This window comes from Microcebus murinus, chromosome 15 (genome assembly GCF_040939455.1).
Source record: "Microcebus murinus isolate Inina chromosome 15, M.murinus_Inina_mat1.0, whole genome shotgun sequence".
In the NCBI taxonomy this organism is placed as follows: domain Eukaryota; kingdom Metazoa; phylum Chordata; class Mammalia; order Primates; family Cheirogaleidae; genus Microcebus; species Microcebus murinus.
This window is the reverse complement of record NC_134118.1, coordinates 34,459,359-34,480,306: the sequence shown is the minus strand read 5'-3', so window position 1 is coordinate 34,480,306 and position 20,948 is coordinate 34,459,359.

The following is a 20,948-nucleotide window of genomic DNA, read 5'->3' as shown; positions in this document are numbered from 1 at the left end:
ACATCCTGTTTTTGCAACGCTCTCTGGAATTGCTTGCTTAACAATAGCTAATACAAGTACATGGTAGAAAATACCAGAAATATAAAAGGATACATAAAATGAAAATTATGTTTGTTTCATCTTGTTCCCAATCTCTTTCCCTTCCCAGAGATATCACTGTTTCTTATTGTGTATCTTTATAGGGTTATTCTATGGATATGTAAACATATATGCATGTATACATGAATAATCTTTTTTCCCTGCCAAACGTTAACATAGTCTTGACGTTGTTCAGGACCTTACCTTTCTGAGCTTAAATCTATGTGTTTCCTACTAAATTTGATGCTAATTTATAATACTAATAAGGTCTTTCTTTATCTGAGCTTTAATATTCTTAAATGTTAACTCAACATGGGTCATCTCTTGAATTATATTTTTTGACTCAAGCCACAACCATTTCATCCTGGCATTTAGACATCTTCAGAGCCTGTTTAGATGTGCCCTGTAACCTTTTTTCATGCCACTGTCCAACGCTCACTTTCACATCACTCAGCCTGTTTCCTTATTTCCCCTTGAATGCTGATGCACATCCCTGCTCTGAGCCTCCTCTCGCTGTGTTTCTGGCGACATTCCTTCGCATCTCCTTTTACTACGTTCTTTGAGATTCAACTCAATTCCAGTCTCCTCCTTGAAGCCTTCACAACTATTCCAGCCTACCACCTACCTCTTCCCCTACCATATTCCTGTTCCATTTTCACATAATCACATGTCGTCTTTTATTTCTCCTCAGTGCGACACAGTCATTATTCAGTGCAATTAGATATAGTTTGTGGGCTAGTTAAGGTTTGCATAAATCATGGAATCTCTCTGAACCTGTTTTATAATCTATAAAATAAAAAATTTAAATATCTGTTTTTTAGAGAAGCAGTATGACATAGCAGCAAATTCATGGAGTTTGGAGTTTGATAGATTAGGGTTGTATTTCCCTAAGTTTGCATCTTATTCTAGCCCTTGGGGCTATTGGGAAACTCCTCTGAACTATGTATTTTTAATCTTGAAAATATAAATAACTCCTTTCTCACAAGATTGTTGGAGAGTCTAATAGGATAGTTTATGTATAGCTATTGATACACAATAAATGCCCACTTCTTTTCATAGATAAGATTTAGTCAAGTGATAGTTACATGGAAGTCACTAATACTTCTTTTACTGACTATTAACTATGTGTGCCAGGCAGTGTCCTGGGCACTGAGTAAGGTACAAAGATTTACATCCTAGTACCAGGACCTGGCACATGGAAGGTACCCAGAAAATATTAGTTGAACTGTTGGATGAGAAAAATCCATCAAATACAGTATCCAATACATTAGAAAACAGACATATGACGTTGGTAAGTAAAGTTTATAAAAATTAAATACTTCTAAACTTATCACTAGGGATTGTTTTGAAGTTCAACATGATATTTTGAGGAAAGTATTAGCCTTAATAATAGAAATACAAAGTGTTTTAAAATAAGTAAATATTATTTATTCTTATCTCATGTTGATATAAATTAATCTCTAAGATGTTTAGGAGAATTTACATAATTAGGTGTCCAAAGTACAACTGCCAAGGCCCTGAGTAGGGAGTGTGGTTGTCAGATTGAAAGAATATCAAAGAGACCAGTGTGGCTCAAGCAGAGTGAATGAGAGATGAAATGAAATCAAGGGAGATAATATCCCTCTCCCCCAGTTTCTGTGGGAAAGTAGGAGCTTAACTTTGGGAATATCTTGTTCCAAGTTGTAAAACTACCTGCTGTCATGAAGACATGGGAAAGTTTACTTTTTCCTGTGTCACCTAGCTGATAAGAGGCAGGAGTCAAAGCTTGTTTCCACTGACTGTAGAAGACATGATTTTTGATCCAGTGAATAGCAATTGAGTACTTTGGAGCTACAGAAACAAAAATGACAAAACAGACTGATTGTTGACCTCAGGGAGCTTACTTTCCTCTAGAGTGTCAAGGAAACATAGCATCAGACAATTTAAACAGGCAAGGAAGACTTTATTCAAGACAATTGCAATAGGAGAGAGAGACTGAGCACAACTCCCCTCAAACAGAAGACTGGGGCAATTTTAAGCACTGGGATGAGCTAGTGGAAAAGTACTGGAAGAGGTCAGGGGGTCAAGAGGCCAGGTCATTTGTGTTGCTAACTAGCACTTAAGGAAGTTAGGCTCCTGCCAGCCCACAGAGACCAGGGGATAGAGATGCTATCTTTCTTGTAGATCTCACTGCAAAGGATCTGGGACTCCCAGGTCCTTGAGAAAGACATTCTTGGGTTGTCAAACTGGCAAGAGGCCTGGAGAAGATTTACATTTCAAAGGATCAGAGAAAGAATTAACAATACCAAGTTTTCTAAAGTAAATGCTTACAGAAAAAGGAAGTCAGATATCAATAGGAAGAAACCTGTCTAAAGTTTAGTCAAACTAAGGAGAACATTAAGTTCATCATGGTCAGGAAAGAGACAGAAATAAATAGTAAATGTTATATTCATATCAAGCAGGATAAAGGTGCTGGGATGAGGGAGATGCTATTTTCCATGATTTATGTGACTTTGTCCTAGTTCATATCTAGAATAAGGTCTTAACCCCTCAGTTCCTGACTTAGGGAGTAACTGGTTGGAATTAAGAAAAATATTTTGTAATGATGGAAACATAACTACTGATCTGGTTGTTATTGGAAAACTCGTTCCCAGGCTGGATCTTCTGATTTATCCCCCGAACTCAGGGCTTTTGGGGCCATTATTTTCAATTCAAATTATTGATTTTAGAATCATTATCATCATTAAACAGGCTACTATCCACCACCCTGATCATCTCTCTTCCCTCTGTCCCAAATTTCTAGACCCTCTAACCCAAAGACCTGATTATAACTTCCCTTAGATATCACCAATATGGCTGCCCTCATTCTCCTGAGGGAAAATATCCCAGGTAACTTCAGCTCCCTCCTGCCTCTTCTAAATCTGGCATATTTTCCTAATAAGCCTAAATTCAAAGTGTTCATGCATTTTTTTCCTGTGTAATAGCATTATTTATGCAATCTCCAAAAGATAGGGAAGCCATTTCAGCATGTTAGAAAGTAATTTCCCCCGTTGGGCAGTCAAGCAGACTTTTAGAAGCCCTCTCACCAGCTAAATCAAGAAAAGCAACTGGCTAAATAGCAAATTTAATCTCCAGCAGGGCATCTCTATGCTATTATACTATCCCTATTATTTTTATGTTATCATGAAAATGTAACAAAACCTCTACATTTTATACAGAAGACTGAGGCTTAGAGATTCTTGTTCAAGCTTAATCTCCTATTAAGCAGGAAAACTGAGATGCAAACCCAGGCCATTCTGATTCCAAAGCTTGTGTTCTTTGCAATTTTTGTTTCCATCATTACACGCTACTACTACCAATCAAGTTTTATTCCTGGGGATAGGGCAGTGAAACTCAAATTTTATGGCTTTTATGTTTTTCATGGAAAACATAGGCATTTATAATGATATCAGAATGAAATATATAAGAAATATTATTCTAGTGTAATGTAGAATTTCTCATGGGGTTCAATAATTATTACAGAGTTTTCTATTCAATTGTTCTTCTCAGGATGCATCATTAGGGAAAAAGCTAAATGGTATCGATTATTCATTTTTATTTCAACATTAAGAGAAACCATTTTACTAGCTTATTATTTCCCTTTGTGGCTTTATAAGCTCAATAAATTTTGGGTTTTTTTGGAGATAAGGATATTACAGAAAAAAGAGTACCACAGGGTAAATTCCAATTTCTTTGTAGAATATTAACTATCTTACCTTAATATTAACTGTTTGCTTAAGATGTTTTTTCTGATTAAAGAATCATAATTTGAAATGCAGGAGTAAATTTTCTTTCCATATTATTACATAATTTATCTCTTTTCTCTCTTGCATACTTATAAAGCTGATTCTAACTTTTGGCTTGGGGAATGACAGTTGGTGCCTTCCTTTGAAAAACTGAGTCATGTCTCATTGTACTTCTGTCTTTTACCTTCTCACCTGCGAATTTATTCTGAATGTTTTAGAAAATTCAGACTACATCTTCTATAAAATAGTGAAGTTTGAAACATGAAAACTCAAGCATCTATGTAAAAATAGATTCATCTAAGGTGTCCTCATGGAGATGGGGCTGTGGCTGCTATATTTTTGGTGATGCTCTATCCTGTTGCCACCATGAGCCTGCTGAGCCTGTGAGCCCTCCTCATGGCCACTGGATTGCTTCTTCTCAGACGGCAGGAGAGAGACAAGAGATAGGGCACCTTACTGTAGCACTGTCACCCACCATGGTTCTCCATTCTGTCATCAGTTAGAGGGAAAGGGTGAAACTCCCTATTGCAAAGGATGTCCAAAGGTAGCAATTAGAGCTGTATATTTGAAAAAATGGCCTCTGGTTCCACTCAGGAATGGCTGGTAGGCAGGACAGAATCATATAGTCTCACAGGGAAAGAGACCATAAATGACCACATGGTACAATCATTGTCAAACTTCAGAATTACTTAAGAATCACTCAGGAATGATAGTTAGACATGCAGATCTCTGTGTCACATCCTGATAACAGGAATTTTTTCTGGGTAGCTCCAGGGTCTGTTTGGTCATAAAACTTCCTATGTATTTATTAGTGAAGCTCTGAAACTTAAAAAGGATTTGGTTAGATAGTGACATGGTACAATATACCTCTAAGGATTTGAAAATTACAACAATTAATTCCTGAATGATAATTTTATTCATAACAGTCTGGCTAAAGCCTAACCAGATGCTAACTCTTATAGATTAAAAACCTATCCTGTTTTCTCCTAAGTGGATGCATTGCTACCTGATTTGATTTTGCCTCATGCAGACATTCTATGGCTGTGTCCCTGGGGAAAAACAAAAGGACATGAAAAGAATGTCATTCTAGATAACAGCTTCTGTTATGAAAGGTACCTTCACTCCTCTGACTTGATGCAGAGATGGCAGTCCTTAAGACATAATGAAGCATGGCTTCTAGAGTCACCACCCTTCACCCTTTAATTCTTGACAGAATACATCTGAAAAGTGAAAGGACTGCTTCCCTCATGATACCAGGACAGATAAAATGAAAAAGGCTGGCCTTCCCCTAACTCCTGGGTAATTAATTTAGTCTGATGTGTCTGTTCTAGCATCCCAGTACCGGGGTAATAGGCGCCATGCAAATGTACAGATAGCTTGGGAGAGATCACTTTCTTCCGATGATCTAATTACTCTATGGTCCACCCTCTGTTAATAAGGACTTGAAGCTCTCATTCATTATTTAGACTAATCATATCTTACATGTTAGAGCAATTTTTTAGTATTTAACGCACTTTTATAATACAAACACGGTGAGGAAGCTGGTACTTAATGAAGCTTACGTGACTTGATTTCATGGTCTGACAACCCAGGAAGCAGGAAGGATCAAAGTCAAAATTCAAATGCAAGCCTGGAGGCTCCAAGTCTAGTCTTTCTTTAAAGGGCACGAGGGCATTTGTAATCAGTTTTTCTAACCCCTACAGTCACAGAGGAAATTCAAAGCTCTGGTTACAGTAGGAGTGTTATTTGGTCCAAACTCTCATCCAGGTTTTTCTAGACTCTAAATTCACTCCTACTTTTCATTCAGACTTGGCTCCTTCTAACAAACACACCACTGTGTCCTTTCTCTAGTTAGTGCTCAGGGGAAACTCATTTAATGTAGCACTAAAGCCCCAGGTTCTCATGGGGTTTATTCCTTTGGTAAGTCCCTCATCCAACAAAAATATATTGAGCATTTGCTAGGAACTAGACACTGTGCTGAGAACAGGAAATGTCATTGGGGGAAGAAAAAAAAAAGACCATCATTCCTGTTTTGAGCTAATAATATAGTAGGAGCTGAACATATTATGCACTGGGAATAGGAGTATAGGGCGATTTCAGGATGAGATGGAAGTATACTGCTAAACAGCTAATCCAGACTGGCCTTGTCAGGGAAGGCTCCTTGGAGGAAGAAACCTCTAAGTTGATCTATACAGGATGACTAGGAGTTTGGATACATAAATGGCTGTGAGATGGAGAGAAGTTTCCAGTTAAAAGGGAGCAGTGCTATGTGAAGGCCTGGAGCTGAGGAGCCTTGTGAGATTAAATGCTGCTTATTTGTGGACTCACTGATGTGATGTCATCACACACCCTCACATCTTTGTGCAGCCTCTTCTCTTTCTGAACATACTGGCTGCTGCCCTTTCTTGCCCCCACTGTTTTATGATGCCAATAACCTCTTCTACCTGCTTCTGCTCTTTTATTTGCAAGCAAAGGATGGCTGTGGTTAGCAGAATAATGATTCCCACAAAGCCGTCTATGTCACACATCCCAGAAGCTGTGAATATGTTAGGACATGACAAGGGGAATGAAGCTTGCTTATAAAATCAGATTGTTAACCCATTGACTGAAATATAAGAAAATTATCTGGATTATCTGGGTGGGCCCAATCTAATATGAAAACTAAGAGGAGAGTGGAAGAGAGAGTAAGAGAGATGAGACCCCTGGACGCCACACAAAACTGCTGGCTTTGATCATGGGGAAAGTGAGCCATGAACCAAAAACCGAGGTGGCCTCTAACAGCCAGAATGTCCCTCAAGAAAATGCCAGCAAGAAAATATACACCTTGCTTCTACAACCACAACGAGCTACATTTGGTCAATAACCCGAGTGAGCAGGAAACAGATTCTCCCTCAGGGATTCCAGAAAATAATCAAGCCTTTCAACTCTGTGGTTTTAGCCCTGTAAGACCCACACTCGCCTTCTGACCTACAGAACTGTAAGATAATAAATTGGGTGTTGTTTGAGGCTGCTCTGATTGTGAAAATTTGTGACAGCAGCAACATAAGACGAATATATTGGAAAGTATTGGATGTCCCAGCAGACCTGGATGGTCTAGATTCCACATTCACATCTAGGTTCTCTGAGAGGAGCAGTGCGCTCCATGCCCAGCTCCATGCCACTGCCTTGCAGCATGACAATGATGTCACAGCTTTTTCAGGCACATGCAAATTATTCTTGATTCTTCTAGAAAGAATGGGACCCAAGAATTACAAAAGAAAATTATTTGTATGGCTGTAGAATGTGCTTCATTCTGAGCTCCTTTCCTGAAAAGTGGGTCCTGAGTTCCAAAATAGACCCATTTTCTTTAGCTTTTCCTCCTAGAGAAGGATATGTTTTCTTCCTTCCTGGAGAACTATCCCCTGCACATTGCGAGGAAGCTTCTATCTCTCCTCTTCAATACTGTGATGTGAATCATTGTGCCTTGAAATCTAAACATAGTCTTCAAAATCCCCTAATGATTTTCTTGAGTTAGGGGATAGGAATGAGGCCAATAAAGGTGATAAAATTTTAACTATCTAGATCAGCTAGTGGCATCTCAGCACCTCTTATAATTTCCTAGAAGTCATGCACATTAGGATCCACTGTCATACTGCCTTACATACTCAAGGAAGAGATGAGAAGAGGAAAAAAAAATCTGTGATATTAAAAGCACATTTATGTACTTCAAAAATATGTTAAGAAACTATTCATTTTAAGATGGCATTGTAAAGACCTCTCTGTCATTTTCTTGTTATGAAAACAACTCAATAACAAAAAAATCTAAAAACAAAAATTACAAAATCTGTCTTTGATGAAATAAAGGGTTGTCTGTGCCCCAAACAATGTATGAAGAAAGGCTGCCAAAGAAAGTTCACTTTGGAGTATAAGAAGAAATAGATCTCTCTCCATGCGACTGGGGTGCATGCTACTATAGAGCCCAAACAAGGTAACAAGACATCATCATTTTGTAATGGAAATAATACACACTGAGGGAAAAAGCTGTTAGTCTTTTGGACTGAAGGGATTAAATAGAACAAGGTGCCTATGTTAATAGTGGGATTATCCCTGAAGACTGAGTGGCTCTGTAGAGTAATATGACAGTTTGATCTAAGAGAGAAAAGTGAAATGTCATGATTGCATGAAGTGGTACATAGATGACACAGAAAAGTAGAGAGAAACTGAATTGTGAGCAGTTTACAGATGCTAATCTCTTGTGGATGGTGAGAAAAATATGTTAAGAAAATATCCATAGGTATATGTACAACTCTAACATAAAAATTTCTCTGTGATTAAACCTAAATCCTACTAATTTTTCCTTCCATTGTCTTTTCTATACAAAAATTTCCTAAAATAACTGAACCAGGGTTGACTTAGATTATACAAAATGAATAATAATTAGTAGAAATAATTGCCACAGATCTATACACATTACTAGTAATACTAGGGGAAAAAAGAAGAAAGAAATAGAAGTGAAAGTAGTGATAGATAAAAATATCTCCACTGAGGAAATGAGAGCCCATAACAATATGAAATGTAAGCCTTAATGAAATTAACAAAAAAGGCAAACCAGCGTAGATATAAGAGGTTAAGAAAGAAATGGAAAAAATATAGGAGGATATGAAACTGGTAGAATTCAGTATAAAAATGGAGCAAAATCACAGAAATAAAGGCTTTATTGAAACCAACAGGAGAATTGAATAGATGTCACTTAAATCATAGTAAATGACACAGAAGACAGGATTGAGAAAAGTGAGAATAAGAAAATGTAGTGAGCAAGTATAAAAAACATTAGAGAGAATATGTTACATATGGATGGCATATAAAGAAAATATAACATATATATATAATTGGGTCTGTATATAAGCAATCTGACAAATGGAAGTCAAAAATATCTGAATATATTTAATACAATTCAAGAAAACTTTTCAGAACTACATCTAATTAGAGTCTATAGATTTTAACAAAGTCTTCTGCCCTAGAAAAAATTGATATAGAATGATCAATCTGAGACATACCCAAATACATTGCTAGGCTCAAACACTAGGAAAAGAATCCTTACATAATTTTGGCAAAAGGAAAAAAATCACTGTCTTAATCAGTTTGGGCTGCCATAATAAAATACCATAGACTGAATGGTTTACAACAGAAACTTCTTTTGTCACAGTTTCAGAGGCAAGAAGTCTAGATCAGGACGTCAGCTCGGTCAGGTTCTGGTGGGGTCTCTCTTCCTGGCTTGCAGATGCCACAGTCACACTGTGTCTTAAAATGGCAGAAAGCGAGTGAGCTCTCCTCTCTTTCTCTTCTTATAAGAACACTAATGCCATTGTGGTAGTTCCATCCTCATGGCCCCATTTAAACCTAATTATCTCCCTAAATCCCCACCTCCAAATACCATCACATTAGGGGTTAGGGCTTCAACATATGAATTTGCGGGGGACACAAACATTCTGCCCATAACAATCACCAGTATAGGATAAAAATTCTTTTCTGTCTCATAACTCTTCATAGACACATTCAGGACTAGATGATAATGGAACATACTCAAGAAAACAAAACAAAGCAAAAACCTAAAAATTTTATACCTAGCTAAATTGTCATTCAGGTATAAGGGCCATAACACTCTACATCTTTTAAATATATTAGAACTTAGAAAACATAGTTGCCATCAACATCTTTTGTAGAAAGTACCACAGGATAAACTTCAGAAAACCAAGTAATAAATGGAGTAACCATGGCAAAGGGTTTTGAATTCATTTGACTATAGAATTAATACTGAAGTTGTGCTTATGATGGTTATAGAACAGAATGTAAATGTTTAAAATAATGATAGTATAATACTAATATAAGTAACATAATCTGGGAGGGGAAGAGGGAGATAAGATATAAGGTAGTGATGAAGACTGTGTTATTTTGATAATGGGTAGAAAAAGTCACTGCCAATAAAATGACATTGAAAATATTGAGTGGCTCTCATATTTACCACCTGATCTTTGGGGCTTAGAGTAACCTAACTGAAATATTTAAGCAATTTTGTTTTTAGATAGAAAGATGATCACATTTCACACGGACTTTCTAAAGAGCATTTCATATTGTAAATAGTTAGATGAACCTCTGCTCTCAGCTCATTTAAATTCTTTCCGGAATAGGTAAAATGGATAAAAAACATTTAAATGTCAATATTTATCTCAAACATATCATCTTTTTTCCAATTGTTCCTTATTAATACTTCAACTCTCCTCCCACCATTGTATTTGATTAAAGATTAGCATAATTTTGAATTACTTCCAAGGTTATTTCCACCAAAAATAGTACTTCTTTTCTTTTATAGTATTTGTAATTTTTGGCAAATTCTGTCTGGTATTATATACTAACAAAATTCATAAACTACTGTACACCAGTTTTGGATAGAGCACTCATCTATATAGTTATATGCTTTGTTATAACTTGTGAAGTAATTCCACAGTTAAGAAATTTTTTTTGATGAACAACAGTGGTAAGAAAATTTGCAATTTGGTGCATCCTGTGTATACCAGCTCACGTTTTGTTGCTAAACTGAATTTTCTCTGGTCCACTTATTAGTGATACTGGAGTAAATTGTTAAATAATCGTACACATTGAAAGAGTAACTGTCCCTAATATGGTTAAAAACTCAATTTGAAAGTATTTGCAAAGAGGCAAAAATCTAAGTATACAATAACGCTACATTACCTTTTCCGTTAACTTTGATTTTTTTCTTGACCTATTTGTAGACAACATTATTAACATCTGGCAATATTCTATTCATGACAGCTGCAGGCAATGATAATATGAAATGATAGGTTAATAGTCACAGAGTTAGCAAATTGATTTAAATATGATTATGATAGTATCTCAGCTTATCTGTATTTACTTTGGGGCAAACTCTATGAAAATGAAAGAAGATTTATCAGGACTCTTGCAAGAAAAGCATCAGGTACGAGATGCACATATGACAACAATTCCAGGCTGATAATTTAGGTAAAAATGTTTTAAATTGGATGATACATGATGACTGTCATTCCTTTTTGTGTAATTCCCAGTAGAGTACTGTGTATATACTCAGTTCTTTACAAAACTCACCAACACACAAGTCAATAATACAAATACAAGTAAAACAAGTAGTGATGCCTAAGATCTGAACAGATATTTCACAAAAGAATATACACAAAGCCCATAAGCACATGAGAAAAACGCTCCACATTGTCAGTCATCAGAGAAATGCAAATGAAGGCAATTTGATACCAGTTTATACCCAATGAAATGGTCAAAATGAAAGAGATAAACAACACCAAATGTTGGGGAGGATATGGAACAACTGGAACGCTCATGCCTTGCTGGTGGCGTGTGAAAAGCACAACCACTTTGGAATTTTTTTGACAATTTCTTGAATGGTTAGGCCATACGTCTACCTATGACTTGGCAATTCCATTCACAGGTTATTTTGTCCAAGGGAAATGAAAATATATGTGCACAAAAATGTGAACAAGAATGTTTATAGTAGCTTTACTCATAATCACCAAATAGTGGAAACAGCCAGATGTTCATCAATAGTCCAATGGATGAGCCAAGTGTTACATATTCATACAACACAATAGCCTTGTTCTACTCAGCAATAAAAAGGAGCACACTGATGATACATGTGGCAACATAGAAAAATCTCTAAAATGTTGTTAAGTGAAAGAAGAGAGAAATGACAAAGCACAAACTATACATTTTCATTTATGTATAATTGAAAATGTGCAAAATTAACCATAGAGATCAGATCAGCAATTGCTTGGGGAGTTGTTGGGGGGGAGGCTATTGATTGGGAAGAGAAAAGAGAACTATCCGGGATGATGGAAATGTTCTGTGTGTCTGTCAGGAGGGTGAGTATTTCTCAAACAATAAATTACATTCTTGATGCTCTGAGCATTTTACTACATGTAAATTATACATCAATAGCAAAGAATTTTTTAAAACTCCCTAAAAATTACCTCTGTAAATTCCACTTGATTTTATCAGTCAGTTTTGAAAATACATGCATGCATGACAACTATAAATTGAAACATTAAAATAAAGGGGTCAAAATATGGTTTTATAAGTTCAAATCTGAGACTGCTAATAACTTGCAAGTTATTCCTGTATTCATTTCACTCAGGTCAGACATGCAAAAAAACTGAGATATTAATATTCACAGAACTCATCGGGCTGTCTGGGGATTCAATTAATTGAAGGTCTCTAGACCACTTAGCAAAAAAAGCAAATTATTCTTTATATGCTATATGGTTTAACTTGACATGCAAAATGAAAAGTCATCCTTCTTTTCCACAGTTGTTACTTTAATTTATGCCACATTTTACCTTTAGAGAGGTAAAACTATGTAGGATGTATATAAAAGTCTGGCCAGGTCATTTTTATTTTGCATAATTTATTTCCGGTGAGTGGCCAGAACCTTTTTGGAGGTCGATTTGTATAAATGCTCTAGTGTATTTGTTATCGTAAACAGGAGACCAGTTTGTGGAGTTGGATGGCTGGGAGGAAGGGAAAGAAGGCTTCGCTGAGCAGGGAGCAGACTGGTGTCAATTGCAAGCTGTAGAGTCAAGAGAACATTTAGTCAAGTCCCATTTCATATAGTACTAAAGGAGAGTGCTGTCCGCCAGGGCAATCATGTTTATCAAGACACAGAGGAATAGAGAGAGAATTTAGGCAGTGGAGGAGAACAGAGAGGTAAAGAGGATGAGGTGAGGGGTAAACCACAGAGCAGGCACTGCCCACATCCTGATGAATTGCACCCAGAAACAGCAGGATATCAGCTAACTGCTGATACCACCAAATATCTAGCCATAAAGATATTTCAATCTAGAACAATCCCGAAAATCACTCCACTTTCCAAAAGGCTATATAGGTAGTGGGCAGTTACACAAGGAAAGGGATATTTATGAGGGAGGACCTGACATTTAATGTATTTTGTAGAGGCGACATCAATACTTAACCACCAAGCCTGTCAATGAATGTCACACAGTTAATCATTGATACAACACAGTTTCAAAATACTCTTTGAAAATGGAGTTATGTCCCAGAATGAAGAAAGATTGCTAGCCCCATCACTGGTTGACTCTGTGTTCTGAGCAAGTTCCTAAACTCACTGAGACTCAGTTGCTATCAATGAAACATAGATAATAATAGTGGCTACTTCTTAGGATGTTTGAGAAGGTTAAGGACAAAATGCTTGCGAAAACATTTAATGCAGTTCTTGAACTAAAGTAAGTGCCCAATAGAGGCTAAAATCTGAGCCTCTCTCTATACACACACACGCACACACATATATACATATAGTATATTTACACATATGTAGGTATGTCTCTGTATTTGTGTATATATGTATACATACATACATACCTGATGTAATTGTAAATATTTAGCAAAATAAGAGACGAGATTGACAAATATACACCAAAACCCTGCCTGTTACTCATGTGAAGGTTGGTTGAGTATTCCCCAAATCTGTTTCCATTTCCTTCAGGGTGCACAAGTAGCTTATGTGCCCTAAGCTCCCTTGCAGTAAGGCGCTGTGGGTTCCAAGCTCCCGCACTGGAGTGGGTAGAAGGAATGTGTGTTGCTGCTTCTAGGTCTGCCACATAAAACTTGCACGAATGCTTCTACCTGTTCTCTTTCCCTCCATCAGCTGAACATTGGGGGTCATTTGTTAAATTGCAGAGCCCAAGTCGCCGACTGTAGGAACTAAGTCCCACTGCTACTATCATCTCTACCCTCGATCCTGTTTCTCAGTTTTACGTGCATGAAAATAAACTTATATTGCATTAGGCCACTGAAATTTGAGACTTCATCTATTGTAGAAACTAATACTACCTTGATTAATACACTACTGAATTCAAATAATGTGTATATTGTGGAACACCAGCTTCACGTTTTTGCTGTATGTATTAATGGAATGAGAGTGTGCCATTCAGAATTTTGTTTGGTTCCAAGTAATAGGAAATCTGTTGCCAGCAGCTTGAAAACCCAGTTGTTTATTTTTCTTAAAAAAAACATAGGTCTAGAAGTAGCAGATATTGTCTTATTTCAGCAGTCAATATATCTAGAATTTTCTTGCTTCGCCCTCCTGATGGCAATGTGGCTGCTGCAGCTCCCACCATCATTTCTATGTTCAAGGCAGAAGGAAGGTGGAAAAGCTCACTGCATCTCTGTCCTTTGATTAGGAAATTCAAAGCTTACCTAAACTTCTCAGCAGACAAGTCAAGTTGCACTGGTGGAAGTGTGTCATCTAGTCACTACTAGCCACAGGAAGGATACAAAGTCAGTATTTAACTGGGCACCTGGTTGTCCTAGACTTAACTATGGTTAGGAAGACTTGAGGAATGGATATTGGCTAGGTAATTGACAATGTCTGTAATTTATAGGGGTAACAACAAACTCTAACCTGTCTAATTTTTGGTTCTGGCTATTTGTCTATACCTGTTGATATACAAAAACTCAGAAAAGATCAGGAGAAAGTGTGTTTCTACTGAATGCCAAAAGTTAACATAAATTATCATATCTCTGAAAGGCTAATATTGTGACATATTTATAACATCTGGAAGGTCACTTGGCACCTGAAAACCCACCTCTCTGTTCAAGTGCTTTGTTCTTGTTCACCATATGATACAAAAAAGATAAAAATGCAATGTTTGTATACATACTTTTAAAATAATTGGGGAAGAAAAGGGAAAGTCCACAGAAAATTATCTGTGTTACATACTCAAAGTATCCCCTACACTGTTATATTTAATCAAATCTTTATGTTTTAATTTAACTTTAATTTGTAATTAATCAACAATCTTGTTTAGTTTGAATGTGTAGTTGCAATGAAGAATACAATCATTTCTTTTTTGATTTATCTAACCAGAAGTTTCTAATTAAGTAACTCTGCTGTATGACTCACAAAATATACACTTTTTCCCAGTCAAAAACTTCTTGAAGCTGCTTTTATATATTATATTTATGACAGATTTTCACTTGCTGTCATGACTCATGGATGCTAATAATTATAATTTATTTGAAGATTGATGTTTTCTTTCTTTTTGTGGTGTGGGGGTAGTTTAAGCTGAGACATTCAGTCTAAGCTGAAATTTTAGTGTACTATTTATGTATGCACAGTATTTATGTATTCTATTTTGCTTCTAAGAGGTTTCTTCAATGTAAGTATCATTATATGTGGGTATAGATACAAAATACATTGTATGTGATTACATGTTAATATATAGTGAATTATAGCTATTTAAATGAATTTCCATATAAATATATTTGTTACTTAAGGAATTTTTATCAAAAGCCTTGAATTTTTTGTTAGTAACTATTCTAAAGAAACATTTGTTATTGCCAACTTTTATGGCTGGTTAATATAATTTTTTTTTTTTTTTTTTTTTTTTTTAGCAAGAGCATAAATGTATAAGATTCACCAGAAAGAACCTTGACACAGATATCAAGCAATCTCCATGATATACTGGCATTGTGTTTTTAACTTTATTACTCAAAATTTTTTTTCCTTATTAGATTATGCTTGCTAAGGGGGAAATACTAACATTATTGTTAGAACGGCACGGATAATTTTCATTTAAATTAGTTGATTTCTGCAATGCTAAAATATATACTGCCTGTAAAAGCACAGGGGACAAAATTCTGTTTCATTTTTGTTAAATGATTGTTGCAAATAATTCTCCCTACCTTCTAAACAAACCTAGCCTTGACCTTACATAACCTTCAGCTATGATTCTCCGCCCATTACTCTGTTCCTTGTTATCAAAGCATATCAGAGGAGTGGTCTATACTGCTAATCTGGTTTCCTTTCTTCCTTCTTTCTCTTGAAAACACTCTAATCAGGTCTTCATCCCCATTACTCTGTTGAAATCTTATTTTCTTAGATCACCACTGGCTTCTGTATTACCAAATAAGTCAATCATCAGCCTCCCTATTACTTGACCTATGAGAAATGTTTGATGTTGTTGGTCATTCCCCTTCTCAAAACACTCGAGTCCATTGATTTCCAGGGAATATACCTCTCCTAGACTTCCTCTAACCGCACTAGCTCATCTTTCTCAGTTTCATGTGTTGGGTCCTTCTGTCCTTCTGACCTCTGTATTGAAAGAGCCAAACAACCTTTGTTTCTTTCACTAACACCTCACTGTTAAACTTTCTGTGACAAAGCAACTGCACTTCAAATCATGTTGAATATTTTCGTGGCAAATGTAGTATATCAAAATAAACATGAAGCTCTGGTTTGACAAATGGCATCTCCATAGTTAGAGTTCCTCTGCAGCTAGTTTGCATGCTACTGAAACCTCACACAGACCATGAAAGGCAGTCTATACTTGAAGGCAGAGAAGTGTACGCTCATGGAGATTCCGCCTGGCTTCCAAACATCACCCAGCTTCCATTGGTCCTGCCTGGGCTTCCCACCATTGTGGTGTTTTTGGTCATCTGAGAAATGAGCTCTTCCAGCAGCTCATAGACCTCTATCCATGGAAGTGGGCGGCTGTGCTGCTGACTACTAAAATGGATTCCACATGCCTGAGGATATTTATGGCTGAGGCGGAGCAATGACTGCCCCATGTCCCTCATATTGTAGAAACCTACAAGTACAGAGGGGTGTACCAGTAGGCCCCAGTCACCTTGTGGCACCCTGCAGGAAGCCCATATGAAGCAGTTTACCGATAGAGGTGACTTACTTAACTGGTCTGCCCCAAGTGTCCCTGACTGCCCTGGCAGGGACACACTTGTAGCATGCATGGCACATCCGAAGGCTTTGGGTTACGCATGTGCTTTGGCACACCAGTTGGAAATGTCTGGGAAAGAAAACCTAACCAGGAAGTCTTGCAGATCTGTTTCATTTGGACCTCAGTGGGTTAACTTCAGGAGTTTCGTTTGTTTAGTTGATATGGTCATTGACATTTAAAAATGCAAATTCTGTCAAGGTAACCCCTGCTGTTGCTGAGACAGAGTGAGACTTTGTATCCCCAGTTCATCATTCTAGCCCCCCATTTTGCCTCTTTAATACTGGGGTCATGTGTCCTCCCACATTTATCTACACACTTAAAAATATTTTTCTTGTAGTAAAGTCAGAAAGCAAGTCAGTATTTCTTTCATTCATGTCTGCTAAAATGGGAAATATGATGATGGACACAAAATTCATATTTTAAGAAAAATAGGAACAGTCGTATTTCTTGGTCGAGGTGAAAATTTTCCTATGTGTTCTAAACAAAGTGTGTATTGAAATAATAGAAATCAAATGAGATTTAGAGATGAAGAAAAGTTTGGCAACATACTGTGTAGGCAAGAGTGTGCTACTTCTTCTAGATTGCTGGCACAACTTCTGTGGCGAGCAATAGGGCAACGTTTCTCAAAGTTAAAATGCTCACGTTTTGATCTAGCAATTCCAGTTGTCAACATTTTATGCTCCAATTATACTTTGCACATGTAACATGACATGTACAAAATTATTCTCAGCAACATTGTGAGAAATCTCGATGAGGGAAAAGGGTGTAGACCTGACCTGATTAAAGTGGAAATGCCAGCCAAAGACTCTTTGGCACATGGCACCTCCATGGAGCGATTTTTCAGGAATAGCCTGTCAGTTGCACTTATGGTTAAAATCTGAGAGTTTTTCAAAGACTCCATTAATAACTGAAATTGTTTTTCTCTAATGATATATCCAGCTGTCCAAAGGCAGAAGATCCCAATAGTCCTCTGTGAGCTGCCCACTTAGCAGCAGCGTTTCCACCAGGAGTGGAAAATAGTTCACATTTTTTCACAGTTGACATCTTTTTGTTTTGCCTTCTTCCCTGTTTCCTTTTCCTGTCATATAAATTGTTTCTTTTCCTTCTGTTACCCCTTGTACACATATAAAATAGCATGCTAATGTTAATGTCATCATTATGATTGATTTATTATTTAATACTCTAATACTGAAAGATTAGAAATAGTCTTTCACAAAGGAACTGGTCAAAAAGTTGTAAAGAGTGAAAGCAGTGGCACAGGTGGCAAGCAACGTCCTGGACATAAAAAGGCAGAGATTTCTTTTGATCCCCCTAGTCATGATGTACGGAAGTGGCCCCTATTGCACATGCTGGGAGAAGGCAGAAGAGACCCACAAAACTGCAAGGGGAGTGGTGATTGGATTTGTGATTGGGCTCAACGCCGAGCACATGTGGTCATGGGATACGATTGCTTTCAGGCTTGAAGTGTCCCTTGATCTAAGCATTCTAGAACTGTGAATGTGTCATGAGGCTCTGTATAGTGAACATTAATTAAGGAGCATGAAATTATTTATACATTTGTACACGTGGTTTTCGTTTGTCTCCTCTTGACCCTAACATCAGTTCCTTTGTGGGCAGGGACTATGTACGTGTATTACTGACATATCCCTAAGATTTGCCGTGAGAGTCTGGCACATGGTAGAGTGTTCACTGATGGATGAGCTCGCAGTTTCAATATGGAGCAGTCAGTATCTGGTAGTATTTGTGGTCACAATCACAAGTTTTAAAGGTGTAATTCTGAGATCTACTAGTAAGAACAAAGTAGCCAAACAGCAACCATGCGACTCATTTGCCAAGGTTGAGGCCTTGCTGCAGACTTTGGCTTCAGCATCCCTGCTTGGGCATATCTGAACTACAGCTCTAGTCAAAAGATAATTCTATCTGGGATTCAACCTTTAGATTGAATGAGCCAGTGAGCCCTGGTCTTGCTTCTTTTTTCTTTTTTCCATGTTGTTATTGTTTAATATTAACACAGGAAGAAGAACACCAAGAAAGAAAGGGTAGGGCTTGATCTACTTAATTGAAAATATGAGAATATATGTGAGCTTATTTTCTTTCCCAACTTAATACAATGATATATGCACATGCATGCACACATATGCTATTTGTTTTCCATTTTTAAAATTTTCGTTTTTGTTGGGACTGAAAAAAATAATGTAATATTTACAGTAAAATTTCAAATTACTTGCAATAGTTTTTATAATACTCATAATTTATACTGCCATTTTTATATTTATAAATTTTTTATCAAATAATAAAGTCCTTGTTCATATACATAATATATATGCATTACATTCATCCATTACTTTATATTCTATTAACTTACTCTTTTATCAGCCAAAGAATATTTATGCAGAACTAACTTATAAACTAGAAATGTCAAGATGTATAAAATAGAGTTCCTTTCCCATAAAGCTCTCCTTTAAGTTGGAAAACAGATATGTATACTTACAAAGATGGGGTCTTCAATAACAGCTATTTAAAGTAAGGAAACAGTGCAAAGAGAGCAATTTAGTTCTTCTGAGTGTGTGCAGGATGGGTAGGAATCACCAAAGACTTTCCTCAAAGGGGATACATGAATACCATAGGGCTAATTATTTTAAAAAGCTAAATGTCTATGCATACAAAAATATAACAAAAATAATACACCACTTAACCTCTCAAAGGGGATTAGTTTCATCATACCTATTTCAGACCAATAGATTTTATTACAGTGCATGTAACTGCAATTCTGTCAGAAATCATGATTTAGTTTAAAAGCTTAAAAAAAAAAAAAACACCCTAAAGCTTATTTCAAACACTAGGTGGGTAAGACTCTCATGTGAAGGGAAGAGTTAGAAGGCTTGGCTGAATTGTTGTTTTTTCACTCAGCATTCAATCTAGGCTTAAGCCATGAGCATATGGCCTTCTCCTAGCAACTGTAATTGGATCAATGCTGAGTCATCTGGGATGAGCAAGCTGGTCCAGTCAGACCAAGAGAAGAGATATTCCATAATTAGGGGAGAAGTTTGCTCCACATCTTTCCTACATGAGTAAGTAAGCATTGTTATGTTTATCTTTTGGTGTGCATTTTTTAAATTGTTGTAAAATATACATAAAATTTATCATCTTCACCATTTTTAAGTGTACAGTTCAGAAGTGTAGGTTATATTCACATTGATGTGCAACTCATCTCAAGAATTCTCATCTTGCAAAAACTGAAATTCTATACCCATTAAACAACTCCTCTGGTCTTATAATTCTGGCAATATAAAAAGGCTTCTAGTTTTATTTATAAAATTTATCTACAGCAATGTGACCTTACAAAGTGATTCATGATTTTTATCTTGTACATGTACTGCAGCTAGGGTAATGCTGTGTGTGAAAACTTCGAAGTGGCTATCTCAAAGTCTATTACCTAAACTGCTCAGTTTTTTAACGGTCTAATACTAGATATAAGATGTTTGAATAATTCCTTAAATATTATGAATTATTCACTTTTATAAATTTAATGAAGTCTACCACTTCTAATAAGGATATTGGCTACAATTATAATGAATATTATTTACCAAAGTAAACATTTGTAAAGAAATAAATTTCTCAATAGATTATAGTTGCAGGATCAAAAATTATTAGAAAGTTATATTAGTGTAGAAATATGTTCATGATATATTATTGAGTGGGAAAATCTGGTTACCAAAATATATAGTATGATCTCATTTTTATTTCAAAGAATAAAAGGTATATGTATGCTTGAATATATGCATATATTATATGTGTATATACACATGGTATATACACACCATGAGAAAGAGACACACACACACACACACATACACACAACAAAGGGAACTATCTCTTCCTTCTTCATTCTCATTTTAATTTCAGCTATAGGGGAAAGTACACTGGAAGATAACTGGAAGAGTACAAAATAATATGTTAATTATAATTATCTTTGGGAGATGGGAGCACTGGTGACTTTTATTTGCATTTTCTAATTAATTATATAATTATATTATCTTTGTAATTTGTGTAATAAGTCAGTTTTATATCCAAATTTTTAGCCCTTTCTAATAAAAGGTATACCGATATAATATGATTATTTCATCTTTAGCCCACAAATAAAACTCACACCACATTTCCTAACACTATGAAATAAAATGTTGGCACATAGTCAATAAATAATATCATCCAAATAAATCTTGAATGGTTGACTTTAATAAATTAAGCATTACATGAAAACATGCTACCAAAAAAGACATTAAATATCTCGATAATTCTTAAATTACCCTATATT